Below are 12023 nucleotides of genomic sequence, written 5' to 3'. Positions count from 1 at the left end.
ACAAGTGCCCAGTAGGTAACTGTCTAAAAACCACTACAAGACGGAACTCAAGCGTCATTAAAATGTGCCTTTAATTTGTTTATATTACTTCGTTTAACAGGCAGTGCACATGGCTTGCAAATGCGTGCGTAAAATTTAATTTATAGAGTCAAGTCTGTAGGCATGGTTTGGCAAGAGGAATAATTGCAAATTCGGTTAGAGAGGGCACAGATTACTTAAAAGGATAAATGAACTGAAAAAAAAAAAATTCAGACCATGACACAAGGAAGCCATTACATTCATCTTTTCATGGTTTTGAACATCTTGTACCAACTCAACCATAGTCCGCGATGGAAACTTCTAATTAGACACAGAAAACGCAACTATTTAGCTGTACCAGGCAAACTTTTTAAGTCCTGTGTTATAGATACGTGATTGACATCCATAACGTGGAGAAGTAGATCTTTAAATTTTTTTGTATTTCAGTCATTTCCTTAGTGAGTCAATGGTAGGTATGTCACTATGAAACGATTAGGATTAATCACAATGTGTAGAAAAATCTCGGCTCTGAATTTAAACATCCGTTATGAGATTTTTTTAAAGATTGTAATGTTTATACAGTGTGGGTTCAGTAAGGAAATAGGGACTTGACCCTAAGTGCTTAGGAAGCTGCATTAAATGAATATGTTCAAGGAAGGAAGAAATGAGTGAATGAATGAACATATAGGCGGTACTCTCTGATAGAGCTGTGAACTAGTGTCATGAGTAATGGCAGCCCTACCTCTGCTTCATGACTCATCCGTGATCCTCCTATGATGGAAATAATGCTTACAGCATAGGTACCTCACCAGAGGTGTGGGGAGGAGTGTTCCTTACAAAAGGTGCTTTGAGATCTTTGGAGGAAGGTGATACATTCAGTTATTATAAATAATACACTGCTGTTATGACAACCCATATGTAAAATTACAAGAGTATAAAATAATGTTTGAATACAACTATGCCACCAATTTTGCTTTGTACTTAGTTCATCAAGTACTGAGCTACAGTGTGGGAGGCTTCACCCTTACATGAACTAGTTGGCTTATAGATGTTTCCCTGTCAGTTAACAAGTATGTGCAAGGAAAGTTTTAAATACGCATTGAGTTGTATTTGTGGTGATGGTTTTTTATACGAAACCTGAGACTTCTGGCCTGTGAAGTGCCTAGGAGAAAACTAATTTTTGATGACTCTTCCTAATTTGATCCGCGGAATTTTGAAGATGAGAGATCTTCTTGGTTTAATTTCCTATTGCTCAATGACTGACTGTCTTGGATTAGAGATTTACTCAACATATTAAGGGACCTACTGCATGTCAGACATGGTGCTAGGGGTTAGGGATAGAGCAGTAAACAGACAAAACTGAAGGATTACCTAATATTTCAGTGTTTTCGATCTCTAGGTAAATGCAGATCACCTTAGAAATAGTAATACATGACACATATCTTTGTGTCAATGTAAAACTTGTTCCTGGTCTCAGCTTTTACAAGACATCTCTAGAGAGGAAAAGGAAAAATCAAAACCATACAAAACAATACTGCTATTTTCCATCATCCTGCATATCAAAGTTCCCTCATCTTTCTTAATACCCTCTGCCATCATTTGAAGGCTTGCCCTTGTTGCCAAGGCACCACACACTTGTGCAGTTTGTTGACTGTACGATGGTGCCTTGCAGAGGAGGTGGGTAGGCATTGAATTCCAGCCCCTACCTTTACCTGCTAAGACGTGTATCGTATCCACCTGACGAAGGAGTCTCCTTTTCTAGCTTTTGTTTTGTTTCATTTTTTTTTTTTAGAAAGAGAGGGTGGGGGAGGGGCAGAGAGAGAGAGAGAGAGAGAGAGAGAGAGAGAGAATCTTAAGCAGGCTCTATGCCCAGCACGGAGCCCGATGTGCGGCTCAATCTCACAACCAGGAGATTGTGACCTGAGCCGGAATCAAGAGTCAGATGCTTAACCGATTGAGCCACCCAGGCACCCCTCTTTTTCTAATTTGATCATAGCACTGTAGGGCCACAGTGGCTCTCTTGGTTCTTCAGAGTTCTCAGGCAGCTAGTTCCCATCTGCCCCTTGACATGTATTTTCATGTTATGTTGAATAGCACTGCTCTGAGCTGCAAGACAGGGAACATTGGGGGATGGGGAGAAGCCAAGGCTGAAGAAATGAACCAACAACCCCTATCAGCTTTTAAGATATTTAAATAATAATCAGATAAATGAAAACTAGCTGAGGCATGATGCTGTGTGAAATGTTCTGCAGCAAAAAGGAAGCAATGGTAGAGCAACAAAACTGCCTTTTCAGTTTTAGCAAACTGGAAGAACTGTCAACTCACAACAGGTTGCCTCAGTATTGCATTGCAGCTGAAGAACATGATACAGTCGGACCACACGGCTCAACCTTTTGGCAGAGCTCATTTGTGGGATTTGATACCAGGTGATTTGATATAGGATAGACGTCCTGCTGAACCCTAGGGATGGCTTTGGGTATTAAAGTGTTTTCCTTTTGCCGTTGCTAACTTCTCTGTGGTCTGTTGACATTACGTCATGTTGCAAACAATGAGTGGTAGAGACTGCAGTGTCAGGATGTAGTGACCTGATTAGTCCAAACTCCTGCTGGGGAGACGGGCAAATAGATGAGCCCCAACAGGACCTGAAGAACCATGTCGTTTTGAAATCCTGGGTGGATGGGCCACGCCCCGTGTACACCTTAAATCTCTTGGTGCTCTGAAGGTATAATCGTTGCTCAACAACTCCCAGGACGGAGTAAATTAGTTCTTTATATGATTTGATGATGATAAAAGTTTAAATGTAACTTATTAAAATGTGCAAATGTGGGCGTAATAAAAATATATTTTAAAACTTGGAATTAGTATTATACGAGAACACGAAAATGACCCAACTGCATTAACACCTTTTTACAATATATTCTCTTTCTGACAGTAGTTAAGCAGTTAGATTTGTGGCTTAACACACAGGCCTAAAGCAAATGTAACATATGAAGGAATATGATTACTTTATACTGCACAATTTATCATTTTATTTAGCAAGTAAAGATTCCTAGGGTATTTCTTAAATTGATTAATGATTATTGTTTCAAAAGCCTTGGGAGAATATTGCTTTGAATTTTATTGAAATCAAGAATATTGCTTTTCAGTTTTCAAGTTGGGGAAACAAAGAGATTAAGTAAAACATGCCATGAATCCTATACCCACCAAAGATAAGAATTAAAGCAATTGTGGAACTTTACACGCAGAGCACACCTGGTAAATGTAGTTTATTGCTATAAACCGATTAATGTAATTCCCACTCTTGCAATAATAAATGTTGCATGTCGTAGATTGTTTTCTGTTTGAGAACAGATACTGCCACTTGTCGATATTTACATTGTTAGTACCCTGCAATCGATGATGATTGAATGAATCAATTAATGAACGAGTATGAGAGAAAACCCCTAAGAACTGACCTCCAAGCACTCCATTCGAATCCCTAGACTCTCCCAGTTTCTCTCTTGCTCAGTGCCTTCCCAGATCATTGATGCTTTACTTGAGCAATCAGGAAAAAGGAAGCAATCCAGATGGGAGGCTAGCTGTGGTCAGATGCCTCTGAAATGAAAAAAAGTATTTGCAGATGTTTCAACAAGTGCAGGGGTTGAGCTGAGTCTAGGCCACAGGAAACAACTTCCACACCTTGGGGCTACTACAATAAAGGTATCATCACTCACCAGCACAGGGTTCTGTTGGAAACTTGAAAAGGCCCTCAGGATCGGAATGCTGCATGAATCCAGACTTGCCTCAGGAATGCCGCAAGTGATCAGAACTAAGTACAGAAATTAATATGATTTGTAAAAATAGCAATAAAGATCATAGTTACCTGGGAATCAAATCCTTTAATCACTTTAGACAAAGCTAATGAAACTAAAAGAAACCATCATTGATTTTGAGAGTCTCCTTCTAAATTAGTTGGCCTTTGGCTTTTGGAGAGCAAAGTTCAAATTCCAATTCCTGTCTGACAGGAAAATAAGTCAGATACAAAGTAGATAGATAGTCTTTTAGCCTCCAAACTGGAATAGCAGTGCATAAAGATCTGAATCTTGAAGAGACTTTGTTTTTAGAGTTGCTGAATTCATTCATCTACTCTGATATTTTCCACTGTGCCTTTTGAGGCTGTTCACTAGATTTATGATATGTGCCTGTGTTAGCTGATCTGTTCAAATGTAAATAATAAATTTTAAACTTTTTAATGAAAAGTGCTAAATTCTATTCTGTTCTGTGCATGCCCTCTTCCTGAGCACATTAGCTTTTTAGCTGCACAGCGGATGGTGGAGCACATGGTCGTAAGTACCAATTGCTTAATAAGATACTAATAAAACACAAAGGCACTTTAAAAAATGCTCAGAACTAAGCTCAGCCATTTTCTATTTTTATGCCTTGGTCATATTACTACCTGAGCCTATTTTCTCATCTCTCTCTCTCTTTTTTTTTTTTTTTTTTTTTTTTTTTATAATTTTTTTTTCAATGTTTATTTATTTTTGGGACAGAGAGAGACAGAGCATGAACGGGGGAGGGGCAGAGAGAGAGGGACACACAGAATCGGAAACAGGCTCCAGGCTCTGAGCCATCAGCCCAGAGCCCGACGCGGGGCTCGAACTCCCGGACCGGGAGATCGTGACCTGGCTGAAGTCGGACGCTTAACCGACTGCGCCACCCAGGCGCCCCTCTCTCTCTTTTTTTAAGTTTATTTATTTATTTTGCGAGGAAGAGAGAAAGAAGGAGAGAGGATGTGTAAGAGGTGGAGAAGCAAAGAGGGGTCAGGTGACAGAGAATCCCAAGCAGGCTTCCTCTTATCAGCGCAGAGCCCACCCTGGGCTCAGTCTCATGAACCCTGAGAAGACTGAGCCAACCAGGTACCCCTCCTTTCTCTATAATGTAACAGCTGAAGAATGGTGTTTTGTTTTTGGCTCAGGGAACAAGGGAGAGATTTTCTAAAACAGTGATTGGAATACTTGGCAACATTGGATTTGTTCCATAAAATCCTAAACATTTAAATTGAGAAGAACTGATAATAGCATAGCTAGCTATAGACACTTGACTAATAGAGATCAGCTTTTCATCAACCCAAAATGAAGTTTTTAGAAAATTACAAGGAACGCAAGAAAATGCTGGCACTATTATTAAAATTGATCAGGATATTTTGGGGGATGGAGAAAAATTAATTAGCCCTAACATTATTAGAGAATTATACATATGTTGCTATTCTTAGCAAACTGCCTTTTGTGAATATTGGAATTCAAAATGCAAAAAACTAAATGAGAATGCTGGCAGCAAATCCTTTTGTTGTCGTTTAAAAAAAAAAAACACCTCAGAGGTATATCAGATTTGCCAAGATTCTTTGTTATAGAATTGGATCATTAGAATAAGGAAGAAATTTAAATGTCAAGATCAAATTCCTCATTTTATAGATGAGAAAGCATATTCTCATATTAAAAACATTATTACTGTCATTATCATCATTATCTTTACAGGTGCCACTCAAGGCACCCACATCTGTTCTGGGAATCCAGCAGTGAACAAGACAGATGTGGTCTCCTGCCCTGAATCACTTAGTTAATGGAGGAGCTAGCACCAGAAATGAGTCTGTGGGTTTCTAATTAAAAGAGCTTCCATTAATCAAGTACTGACTCTAGACCAGGCCCTAAGTGTTTCACCTACATTAAGTCACGTAATCTTCACTAATTTACAGTAGGGTGGAGCTTGTCTTCCCACTGCTGACGTCTCCTTCCCTGTGAAGGGAGCTCCATTAACGCAATAATCCTGGCTTCTCTCCCTGCCTTATTTACTCTGCCCAAGGGGAGATTAAGTGACATCTGAGTTTGGAAAGAGTAACGGTGCATGAGTAGCCCAGCCCCTTCTCTTCTCTTAGGACAGAGGTGCCTAAAGGGAATATTTGTTCTTTGCTCTTTTGGGCCCAAAGAGGAACAAGGCCGAAAGAGGCCTCTTCAGGTCTTATGAGTGGGGAGATAAGTCCCATAGTGGGGTTTTATATTAGGAAGCCCACTTTCCCATAGATATCAGCTTTCTCATCAATAAAATCTGTGTGTGTGTGTGTGTGTGTGTGTATGCAAGAGAGAAGCATTTTGTAAAAATAAAAGAGCAAATAAGCGAGTGCGTACTATCATATCTGAATCATCCAAAACCAGCCAAATTCTATCCGGTGTGCATGTCTGTACCTCACATCCTGACCCCACCTGCTACAGCACTGAGGAAGTAGCATCTTAAAATAATTTCAATATAGCCTTCTGGGATCATATGCCCAAGCACTGAGAAGCTTGCACAGCAGGCTGGACCTGTTCCGGATGGCACATAATTAACCATCATACCTTCTAGACAGATTTGGTCCAGTTTTCCCAAATTCTAAAACTGTGTTTGCTGTTGGGCTTCTTAGGAGACAAAGTGGTAAGATGAAAAGAGCTGGGGATTTATAGAATTGGAAGACCCAGATTTGAGTCCACCCTGAGTAAGTCTCTCTAACTTTGAACCTCTGTTTTTTCCTCTAAATAACAACACAGATTGCCTTAATGAGCTTACATAGTTGTTTGAGGCCCACAGAGGAAAATGCATGTGCAAGGGCTTTGTAAATTGTAAAGAAAGATAAAAATGTCAGTTGTTTTACAGACTTAAAGATACAGACTCTAGATAATAGTTCTCATGTTAACGATAGGTTTTAAGCTTGACTTTGTACAAAGATGTTTGTATGGTTGGGTGGCTGATAGTGGCCTAGGTGGTTATTATTTAAAGGCTAAGAACCACTTCACCGACTAAGCTCTCCCCTCTCCCAACCAACATTACTTACTTAGTATAATTAAAAAATAAAAACCTCTCTTCCATTGCTGTCTACATTTTTGCCATTAATCTTCGGCCCTAGATGATACCTCTCTCAATGACCTGTGAATTCTGAGCAGGATTATAAAATGCTTTTCCACTAAGAAGAAGCAGCAGCAAATGTGAGAAGTGGGGTCAAGGTAGGGAGGATGATAGAGAGGCTGAAGGCAGGTGAAAGGCATAGAAGAGTCTAGGCTTTTCAACCAAAAGTTCTGATAAAGAAACTGAGGAGGGAGCAGAAGGTAGCCAGGAACAAGGGAACATTGTGTCAATGTGGCACCTTTTCCGTAAGTGATCGGTCAACACTATCTCAACCTGAAAAAAATGGATTTCAGCCCTGTGTCTCTGACCATCCAGCTGTGTGACCTTGGGTATGTGACTTTGCCTCCCTGGGTCTCATTTTCCTTATCTGTAAAATGAAAGCTTTGGATAAATATTCTCTAAAGTCATTTCCACAACAAATATTCTGTAATTCTAGCAAAGAGCCTGTGAATTTCCTCCTCTTTCAACATTTAAATCATATCTTTCTGGGGCGCCTGGGTGGCTCAGTCGGTTAAGCGTCAGACTTTGGCTTAGGTCATGATCTCCCAGTTCGTGGGTTCAAGCCCTGCGTTGGGCTCTGTGCTGACAGCTTGGAGCCTGGAGCCTGCTTCTATTCTGTGTCTCCCTCTCTCTCTGCCCCTCTCCTGCTCACACTCTCTCTCTCTCTGTCTTTCAAAAATAGATAAAATGAGAAAAAAAATTTAAATCGTATCTTCTAGGGTGGTGGGGGGGATTATCTTAGAAATGTGTGAAGAAGCAGGTTGTGTGTGTCTGTGTGTCTGTATGTCTGTGTGTTTGCATATGTGTGTAGACATCAACGGTAAAGTTAGAACACCATAGGCCAGAGAGAAGCATTTCATGAAAATTAAAACAGAAATTAGGCAATTGTACTCCATACAGTTAGGAAATTGTAACCATTTCTCTTATAAGCAAAGAAACTCCCCCAAGAAGTTGTTCCAATTATAGTTGTATTCAGACACATTCACAGTTCAGTTAAAAAACTGTTGGGCCTTACAAATCATACTTGAAAGATTACAGAATACATACTGGCATTTAAAGCAGGCCACCAGCCTAAAAGCAGACAGGCTTCTTGATAATTGCTCTAAGTCACTAAGAGAACAAATGAATAGTTGTTAAATTCGCGAAACGATACATTTTTTTCCTGTGTGTGGAGAACAGATTCCCCATGTTTTTCTGCATGGTGCTAATTCTGTTTACTGTGTAAGTAGGATTAAGCAAAAGAATAACAGAAAGAGGTCAGTCATATGACCTCAGGCATTAAAAGAAAAACAGAAAAATTTGGGGAGAGGGATTCATCAATTCAGTATTAATCATTCAGAATCTGGTGGAAAGGCACTTTCTGTGTCTTTCATGTACTTCAATAAACTATTAATAACTGGCATCTATTAAATAAAATCCCACCCTCAGAAACAATAAAGACATAGGAATACTATTGCCATGTTTCTTGTTTATATAGATGACCTATCTACTTACTCTTCCCTATCAAACATGACTACTGCTTCTAGAACTGAAGATCATAAATAAGCATTATTACAAGGCTAGAGATGGGAGACCAAAGAAAATCAAGAGGTTTAGAGAGGGAAGATAGTACAGAGAAAAGACCAGTCTTTGAACTGAGACTTGCGCTGGAATCCCAGTTCCACTAAATCTAGGATTTGATTTTTCTCATCTGTAAAATGGGCCTTACAGTTGAGAAAAACCACAATACTGCATGGGAAGCACCTAATAGGCACTCAGTACACAGTAGACGTTATCATTTTTCCTTTGTTAATAATGTCTCAGTGGGGCAAATAACTTGGTTCTTCCTGATTTAAATTTGAAATCATGCTCCTTCCAGGTCTTAACTCCTATGTAACTATGCCGTTTCAGAAAAGTTATGTAATATTCCTAAGACTACCTGGAAAAATGATGGTTTTCAGAATATAATCTATCTTCTGACATTAAAAAAAGAAGAAAGAAAATAAAAGAAAAAGGAAAAAACAGGAAGAGGAAGGAAAGAAGAGGGATTAAAAACAAATTGATAAGAAGTCCAAAGTAGAAGATGAAGAGCTACAAAAAGAAAAAGGAAAGAGACTTAGGTCTTTGCACCAACCTATAGCCACATTCAAGAGTTCCTTAAGTCCCCTGAATGGTGTTCATGAAAATCCCAAGGCTTCTCTTGCTTGACTCGCCCAATTGTAATTGTCCTTTGAGTTGAAATACCTTTTTTTTTCAGACTTTTTCAAGACTATCAAATTTCTGTTCATCTTCAAGGCTCTCACTGTATCTCACTGGAGAACCAGCATAGGGGCGCCTGGGTGGCTCAGTCGGTTAAGCATCCGACTTCGGCTCAGGTCATGATCTCACAGTCTGTGAGTTCGAGCCCTGCATCGGGCTCTGTGCTGATGTCTCAGAGCCTGGAGCCTGCTTCCGATTCTGTGTCTACCTCTCTCTCTGCCCCTTCCCTGCTCATGCTCTGTCTCTCTCTGTCTCAAAAATAAATAAAAACATTAAAAAAAAAAAAAAGAACCAGCATTTGTAAAGCATATACCAAATGCCCAGCATCTTGTTAGGTGACTTATTTGAGTTGCATCATTTATAAGGAGCAGTAGCCCTGAAAGGTGGATATTATCAATCCTTCACACAAGGAGGCAATGAAGAATTAAGTCAATTATCCAGAAAAAGAGTCAAGTCAGGATTAGACCCTAGGACTATAAGATCCAAAAGCCTTCATTTTTGTTCCTTCGCATCACAATGCATATGACCCTGATCCTCTCTATCAGAATTAATGGGCCCTTCTTCCACTCTCTTTCAGCACTTAGCTTATCCCTTTATCATAACAGTTATTTCACTGCATTTTGTTTTGTTTTGTTTTGTTTTAAGATTTTATTTCTTTAAGTAATCTCTACACCCAACATGGGACTTGGGCTTGCAACCCAGAGATCAAGAGTCACGTGTTCTACTGACTAAGCCAGCCAGGAGCCCCTCACTCCATTTTGTTTTAATTTGTTAGTTTCATTCTCTCTTCTGCCAATTCTATTCCATTTATTAAACATTTGTTGAGCATCATCTGTGGGTAAAACACTGAATTATATTCAGGCTCTAAGTAGACTGTAATTTTTTGCTTTGTTTTGTTCTTATTTATGATTTCCTTGTTTTTTAAATTGTGGCCAAAAAACACGTCACATAAAATTTGCCATCTTAACCATTTTTAAGTGTACAGTTCAGTAGTGTTAAGTATATTCACATTTTGTGCAACTGTAAATTATTTCATTAATGTCTGTAATTCCCATACTGCATAGCACATGTTTGCTGAATAGCCGGGACTTTGCCACCCATTCCCAAAACTTCCAGTCTCCAAATCCCAATGTCCCTGAGTCCACTGTGCCCAAAGGCTCGTAGGGGGCCCTGTGGCCAAAGAGAGAAATAATATTTCTAAGCCCCTACCTAAGAGCTTGTCATACATCCCAGTTCTTTAATTATATTTACTAATTTTCAAAATAGGTCATAAACCCACATGGTTCAAAATTCAACAAGTACAAAAGAGTGTACAATGAAAATGCTCTAATTCACTCCCCAGCCATCCAATTTCTCTCCCTGGAGGCAATCTTTAGTATCCTTATTATTTTATGCATATACAAGCAAACACACACACACACACACACACACACACGTTTCCTCTGCGTACCTTTTACACAAATTGTAGCATACTATTTATATACGCTTATATGTGGATATGTAACTTTAATAAGTTCTCTGTTGATCAACATTTAGTGGTTTTAGGGGGCCAGGGTTTTGCTAGTAAAATATTACTGCAATGAATATATCATTTTGCAAGTGTACAAGCATACCAGTCTGATAAGTTTCTAGACTTGGAATTACTTGGTCAGGGGTGCGTACATTTGTGGTTTTAGCAGACATTGCTGGAGATTTTTATATTACCGTTTCCCCTCCCCACTCCCTAGTAGTTGAGAATTGTAGTGTAATGAACAGATGTTACTTACTGACAATGACAGTGTGTATTCAACACGTTAATAGTGCGGTGACAGAAGAAATAGAATCATTACCCCTGGCTTCTTTTGGTCAGTATTTCCAATTCATGAAAGAATCTGCTTGACTAGGTTTGTCATGTCCAGCCAGGCCTCATCAAGGTCTCCTGGAGTCACCAACCTAGGACTATTTATCACTCTGGGGTCACATGCTCAACTGGATTTCAGGCTAGTGGCGTGGGATCAGCCTGAAGAGCCCGGGACTGCCTCTCTAGTGGGGGCTATGGACAGAACAGGATCCCTTCGGAGGGGCCTCGGCAGGCAAGCACTGAGATTAGGATATGTATAGGGTGACTAGAATTTCAGTTTTCCCAGGATGGCCCCAGGTTATGTCTGTTGTCTGGCATAATTACCAATAATGCTCCCTTTCATGCTTTCATGCTCAAAAGCGTCCCAATTTGGAGTACAACATGCTAACAGTGGCTAAGGTAGGGCAGTGCTGTTCATGCTGTATTGTAAGGAGCCCTTGGATTTATAAAGGTGACTGAGGAGAGACTTTTGGAGGAAAAGAGAAGGCCAAGCAGGTGGGATTTGCACCCCATTACCACTGTCTAATGTGACTAAGAGGAGATTAAGCTTATAATAATGAACACATTTCTATCTAATGGGAGTTAGATGTTTCTCAAAACTTTTAAGTCAGATGCACTTGTCCCCTCTCTAATGACATATAAGTACTGTTGGGCATTTTCTCCACCAAAATAGATCACTGAAAATCTCTTGAGGTGGTAATCCCTTGACCTCAGCAGATATAGCATCTGGATTTAGCACTCATTTGACAGTGCAGATGGGGTTAGGCCTTGAACTAATGGACCACTTGTGGCTTTTAACAAGAGCTTTCCCGAATACACTTCTACTCCATGAGAGTCAGATCATGGAATCTGGTCTAGGTGAGAGAATGGTCAAGAATGACATTCTGAGTTCAGTTCAAAGATGCTGCACTTTGATTTATGTCCAAAGCAGCATGTAAGCAGTGCAAAGGATAGACATGAGGTAAGGCAGACACGGCTGCCCGTTGCCTCCTTTATTCTTCACAGAGACACATAA

The sequence above is a fragment of the Prionailurus viverrinus genome, chromosome C2, assembly GCF_022837055.1.
Source record: "Prionailurus viverrinus isolate Anna chromosome C2, UM_Priviv_1.0, whole genome shotgun sequence".
In the NCBI taxonomy this organism is placed as follows: Eukaryota; Metazoa; Chordata; class Mammalia; order Carnivora; family Felidae; genus Prionailurus; species Prionailurus viverrinus.
Note: the sequence above shows the minus strand (reverse complement) of the source record.